This window comes from Cydia strobilella, chromosome 20 (genome assembly GCF_947568885.1).
Source record: "Cydia strobilella chromosome 20, ilCydStro3.1, whole genome shotgun sequence".
Taxonomy (NCBI): domain Eukaryota; kingdom Metazoa; phylum Arthropoda; class Insecta; order Lepidoptera; family Tortricidae; genus Cydia; species Cydia strobilella.
Window position 1 is genome coordinate 2,590,811 of NC_086060.1, and position 7,662 is coordinate 2,598,472.

Sequence of the window (7,662 nt, forward strand, 5' to 3'; positions counted from 1 at the left end):
AAATTTAGAACTTAATAACGAATAAGTCATTTTTTTTAGATTAGAGAAAACTTTCTATAATGTTAACATGTTCTAAAACTAAAATTTCACTAAGGAATCTAAATGCTACTTATAAAACTCTCGTTGATTCCTGCTAACGTAATAGCGTTTTCCTTTATTCATGCATTGAGTTATTACTTCATATAGAGACGCCATACCAAACAATGAAATTGTCGCAATCGCAACCTGTAGGCGAGGGGATCGGGGCGTAAACCACGAGGCGGCGAGATTCATGCACTGCTTCCCTATTCCAAAGATAGATATAACTCCGTAATAGATGGATACAGTCTCAGGAAAAAACGTGCCTCGAAAATTTGATTGATTCTCGTTCAGAGGGCGCTAATAGCTTTGGCCAACTGTCGTATAGAGGGCGTTGACAGTTTCGTTTGTAATTTAACAATTTTAACGCATATCAGTGAAAGAACATGGGTTAAAATCATAAAAATAATTAATGCAAAGTAAAAAAAAATCATTTTTCCATATCTAAATACATTTTATCGTATTTTTCAAAATATTTATTTTTAGTTTGAAAGTGTGTCGATAGATGGCAGTGAATTTACTGGGGTTACAAAATTTACTGACAGTACCGCTCTAGTATAAGTTACTCTATGCCTATTCTTAGTGGTGGCAAACAAGAGCAATGCAAGCTTACCATCACGAACACAATACTACATAATAACAAAATATGTAGTAGTGTTGCTATTTTCACGAGTTTTGAGATGCCTTTATAAGTTATCCATCACTTTCTACCAAATGATGTAAAAAAAAATATATAAATTGTGCAATAACCTTGCCCTAGCCAAAGTACTAATTACTTTAAGGTAAACAATTGTCAATTGGAACAAAGTTGTATTTCTTTTGTTCGATTTCAAAACAAAAGAAACTCAAGCAATTTTTAACTAACTAAGAAGATGAAAAATAAATAAACGAAAAGGTGGTGTTCTACTATTCGTAGAATAGATTCTTCATCCCTCTCCCACCATTAGAAATAGAAAGAGATGCATATTTTCTTCGGGCGCCAAAAGTAACGTGAAAAACGCTATTACGCCATCTTTGGGCTACATCATGACAACTTTTGGGAGCACTAACAGTCTTTATTTGTAAGAAACCTTATTGCAGATAATTTTGTTACTTTGTAGTATTAGTAAGCTGCCGATATCATAAGTATTTTTACAGTACATCTGGTGCTCGATTACGACATCCTGTGCTATAATAAGCAGTATAAGCACATAACGTAACGACGTCGAAAATTTAAAAGTAATTTCGCACTTGTATCGTAAATAGCTATAATTTTAGACCCAGAATTAGAATAACATTCATTATTTTATATTTGGCGATAATAGATATGTTCCACTAAAAAGGCATAAACCTATGGTATGTGGTATCATACGAAAGGGTTTTTAGCCCAAAACAAAATTTTTGACCCGCAGTTCCTAAAAAAAATTCGCTGCGGGGGGGGCGGTAAAACATTTTTTTTTGTATGGAATTTTTTTTTTCCAAAACCTATGGTATGTGGTATCATACGAAAGGGCTTTTTGAGGCGATTCTAAAAATATATCATATAATTACATTTCGGACATTTTTTTTTAATTAAAACAAAAAGAATTTTCGAAACATACCAAGTTTGGGCTCCTCCAGACACGATATGGCTGATTTTTTTTTTGTACAATATACCACAAATGATACGTGATATCCTCATGTCTAACCCCAAGAAAGCAATTTTGGAAATAATATCATTAACAATTTTTTTTTAATAAACAACCAACGCTTAAGTAATTGTTGCTTTCTCTGTTTATGTTTTATTGTCACAAATAAATGTCTTGACACTTATTATTTTTATATTAATAATTTTCAAATTAATATTTTTCACAATCATAACACTGTATATTTAATTTTAAGATAAAATTCAGGACATCTAAACAATCTGTCATGTATAAATTGCTTAGTGCAGCCATACCCATACTGGATTAACCTTTTGGACGCCAATGACGGATATATCGGCAGCGTAGGTCCAACGCCAAAGACCGATTAATCCGTCACAGACCACAGAGCAACATAGACCTACGTGCATTCGCATAAAGTTCAATTTCAGTTTTGACACTTCGCTGGCATAGCGTCCGAGTGACAGCTTTTGTGTTTGACAAGGTTAAGGTTTAACTTACAGATAAAGTACGTACATAAATAAATACGATCACAACAGAACATCCCGCCCGCGATGACTAGGCCTTCAATATTGTATCAAAAATCCGAACAGAAATGTATGACCGAAAATAAAACGACATTGAATTTGAAGAGGAAAGTGGACGACCGCGATTACTTTCCCATACAAATGTAGTATCCATTTTCCTCTAGTACGAGTACCCAAGTTTTAATTCTATATGACATTTGTCAACTGCCAAATGTCCCATAGCCGCTAGGCGGGCGCAACTGACGCGCACGTAGCCAATATATTTATATCCTAACTTCAATTGCATTAGATATATAAGCTGTGCTTAGTTTGGGGCTAGGTTGACCTATGTCGGACTATTCCTAAAAATATTTCTTGTTTTATAAAGTCAAACATAGAAAATAATTAAATTATATCAGTTTCTGTTCGGATTTTAACATAAACCTAATAGATATAGTTGGTCAAGCAAATCTTGTCAGTAGAGAAAAGGGCGAAATTAAAATTTTCTATGGGACGATAACCCTTCGCGTCTCCATTTTTTAAATTTGCCGCCTTTTTCTACTGACAAGATTTGCTTGACCAACTATATTAAATGTGCACTCTTACATTAAAAGTCGTTTAACTTACCTCATAGTTGTTACATTCAATGTATAATACAGCCTTAGTCTAAGCACTAAGCTTAAAAAGCTCTGAAAAACTACACTTAGGTCAATCTTATTGTTCAGTGCGTCTAGATTTATTCCACAGTTTAGGAATTGCGGATAGTTTATGTTAATGGCATTGACTAAAATGACGGATGTACCTACGCGGGCAGTCAGCAAAGTTATACACGTTTGTATGCAAAGGTGCTAAGCTAATAATTTTGCTGACTGTACAAATAAGTGTAAGAATAATTTGATAGGTAGAGCGACGTATTTTTTGTGTAAATGTATTATTGTTTGCTTATGTTTAATTAAAAATAATAATATTCACATCACCAATTCGAAAAAGGGGTTTACTTCCCTGCTAGGAGGGATTAAAGTGGCACTTTTCTTCCCTGCTAGGAGGGATCAAAATAAAACCCTTTTCTGTTCTAGGACTTCTATTTAAACATTTTTTTGCACATTATTTTTTTAGCTTAAATAATATTTTTATACCTCATAATTACCTCATAGGTGATGTGAAAAGCAGTATGTGTCACATGGTAGCAAAATTATTTCCATCTTGGACTAAAACACACTTGAATCCCTCACTACGCTCAGGATTCTATAATAGAATCCTTCGCTTCGTTTAGGATTCAATGTACGTCCTCGCCGTAAATATGTCATTTTGCTCCCTTGTAACACAATCTACTATTGGTTACTATTTTTCGGCCTAAAAAGAAGTACTTACTTCACACCTACTGAACTGGCAGAAAATGCACTCTTACTGGCTATGGAAAATCATATTATTTTTACAGAGTAAGGTATTAAAAAAAACATAAATTACAAAAGTGAATTCTATATTTATACATGTCCATATTGTCCATCCTCCATTTTAGTCAATCCTTGAAATGTTAGTTAAAATTAAACTGTCAAAATTCTCAGTGCATTTATTTAGTAATATTGTATGTGAATATAAATGTAACTGCACCTAGGTTTAGGAACATTAGGAACGCTTTAGTTTGGCACTAACAATCTCAATGGAAGCTTATGGCGACGAAACAGTTTTTTGGCGTATGGATAACTTAAGACGTAAAGGACAAATAAATAAGTCGTTTCAGGCAAAAAGGTTCAGTTGTCAATCACTACATAGTATAAAGTCGCTTTCCGGTCTGTATGTATGTCTGTCCCTATTCATGCTTATATCTTTAAAACTAGGCAACAGATTTTGATGCGGTTTTTTTAATAGATAGAGCGATTCAAGAGGAAGGGGTATATGTATAATTTGTAAAGGTTTTGTGTAAATTAATTGAACTACCCGTGCGAAGCCGGGGCGGGTCGCTAGTCATACATAAGAAGGATAACTTATTAACTATCCTTGTATGCCTCAATGTACCAGTGGCGGGGTGTACATAGAACTCAAATCCTATAACGGCTTGCCTAATTTCAGAGTCAAGAAAATCAAGTTAACAACTAATAAAATAAAAAAAAAGAACAACTATTTTTGACGTGCCGCCACATTCGCGTTTAAATAAATGAAAACCTTTTATGAAACAAATATTAAATGTAGTTTGTTTCATATACTTTTGAAACAAATCAAATTTAACTCAATTTATTATAGAACTGGGTATCAATTTCCTGGGCCCTATTGCATAATAAAACACAAGTTAATAGGTACTATTAGTGATTTTACATACAAAATCACTAATAGTATTAGTTAGCTAATCTAGCTATTATGCAATAGGTCCCTGATTTGTATTATCATCAAAATCAATTTGTCCTTTATGTCTTAGGCTACTTACGCCATCGCCAAAACAAGGTAAATCTAAAAACATTTCAATCATAAATACACCTTTGTTTTATAATGAAAAACGTTACTAATGCTACAAACAATACCCTCTTTTGGTGACGCAGCCGGGTAAGAATTAAAGTGAATACCTAAAGGAAATTGGTATGACAAGGTAACTTACTAAGTATAATGACTGTATTTTTGAATTGTAAAAATCTGTCAACAAACACATTTGTTTTACAAGCGGGCAAAGTTGTTGTTTAAGCACAGAATAACTAATAGGTTTAAGCTCTTGTGCTAATATTGATACCTGAGCAAGCGAAAGATTCTAAAATTGGAATCTTAAGCGTTGCGTGGGTTTCAAGGCACGAGGGTTTTGCCACCGAGTGAAACACAAAATTTTTCACCACACCAACACAAGGAAAATACTAACTGTAAAATATCAAACAAAAACAAAGCAAATCGATGCACAATTAATGTTATTAAATATTTATCATTCAAAATCATCATTTAAAAGTCAATTCTATCAACAAACAAAAGGAAACAACTCAAAATTTTCATTTGATTACTTTTCCCCCATGTGGATAAAATGCAACTGCCTCATCAGTTTTTGAACAACTGCCTCATCAGTTTTTGAACAGAGCCTTTACCAGCTGGTGTGATGAAAAATCATTTTAAACGTTATTTGCGCGCTCGATCAGTAAAGAAGGTGCAGTCGGTACTCCTGTAGAACATCCTTGAAAACGGATTAAAACATAGACATATATATTACTTCGTAAAGACCGGCCTTACGAGCACTACGAATGATACATTGGAGTCAAAATCTCATTTAGTTACACCAGCGCGCTCAGTCATGCGGCGAATTGCGCAGTGGAAAGGCGTCACCATTGGTGTAATAAGCGTATGCATACAATTCCGACCGAACACCGACGCCTTTCCACCGCGCAATTCGCCACACGACTGAGCGCGCTGGTGTAACTATGCGATTTCGACTCCAATGTATCGGCCCCATTCGTAGTGTTCGTAAGGCCGTTCCTTACGAAGTAATATATATGTTTATGGATCGAAATATGTCGAGCATTTATTCGACATATTAATACGTAAGTAATCCGTTTAGAATAATTTTAATATTTTTACAGCCTAGTGCAATATTTTTTTACTTTCGGTAAGCCTAGTTTATAAAAACCTGAACTATGGTACTATAGGTCCAAGGTTCGATTCTGATCATTGACAGATTTTTACAAATCAATAACTGAGATTATCTAAATTTAGAGACAAAATCGTCAAAACTATATACATATGACAAGGAAATAATATACTATATAAGTTTACACAACCTAATGGATTCATCTATTGATCTTATATCAAAGCAGATTTTTCTGTTTTTGATATATTGTTCATGATATACTAACATACCCTTTATTCAGTGGAGAACAGAGCCTCATACGACAATTTTAATCGTACCACCATCTTACATACGATTTGTATGAAACAATAACAAATATATATTTTAAAAACATTTTTGTGCTACCTTGTGGTCTAAATTAACACTAATTAGTAAGCATATTTTTTATATTTTCTTAATTTTCCAAAGATATCCTTCATGGATTTTTTTCAAACAATAAATTCGTACTTAGTTAATAAGCGAACAAAAAACTGAAAACTAACTATAAGAGGTAGCAGGATTAAGACGTATATACAAAAAAAAACTAAACTATAATCTACTATTTACACGTTTAAAACTAAAGAGAAAACTACTGTGAACAATAAGTAGGTACGGCGTGAGCAAAAATGATCTCTAACACGATACGCCTAAGTTGTCTTTTTCAATTGCACGATTGGAACACAAAACCGGGCTGTCAGTGTCAGTTTGACAGCGGACGCCATTGCACTCACAGATACACTTTTTTTTATTAGCCAGGGTTATTTAGCCAGGAAACAACTGACACTTTATCGAGTAGAAGTCAGACATAAGTAATACCTAATTACTTTATTCGGAGGCTCTGAGCTGTGCTTAAAAAATACTCAATAAAGGACTCGGGACTTGATATTTTTGTTAGTGATTATTCAGACGATTAATTTTTATTTATATATGTATTAAATCGGTATTTTTTACTTCCTAGACCAAAGTCAAAGATTAAGTATATCCAAACAATAGGACCCGAAAATTTTTTAAGACTCAATAAAGGACTTGGGCATAAGACTCGATTTTTTTTAAAGAATAAACGACTTAATAAAAGACTCAATAAAGGATTCGGGACTTAAGACTCGAAAGTTTTTAAAGCGTTGACTCGTAAAAACTAATCCAGTTCTTCAAATTTTGACTAAAAATACTTGACTCCTACCAACACTAAAGTAAATAGAGGAGACTATCTTCATATATCACGATTTTATGTTGTTTATTATTTTTGCATTTTAGCTTTGTGCATGTGACAACTGACATCTCTCAATTATTTGTAATTTAAAAACGCAAAACTGGACTTTTCAGCTACTATCACAGGCAAAAAAATTCAGAATCCAGTCCGAGGCCTCAAGATTTCTTGGGTGATAAACAATCACAACTTATATCGATTTCTCGAGCGACTATAGCTAATAAACTACCCTGACAACCCGTGACAGTGTCAAGGCTTGTCATCGTCCTTCTTGCGCTGACAAAGCTTCTATTAACCATCCAGTAGCATCGTTCGAAGGACAGGTCGCGAAACAACCACCTAAGTAGACCTTTAGCTTTGACATATTGATATAAAATGGCTAATATTGAGTGTTACCCGTCCCCTGGCTACCCGTGACAGTGTCAAGGCTTGTCATCATCCTTCTTGCGCTGACTAAGCTTCTATTAACCATCCAGTAGCATCGTTCGAAGGACAGGTCGCGAAACAACCACCTAAGTAGACCAATAGCTTTGACATATTGATGTAAAATGGCTAATATAAAGTGTTACCCGTCTCCTGGCTACCCGTGACAGTGTCAAGGCTTATCGTCGCCCAACATCCAGTAGCATCGTTCGAAAGACATGTCGTCGCGATACAAGCGCTTGAACGATACTG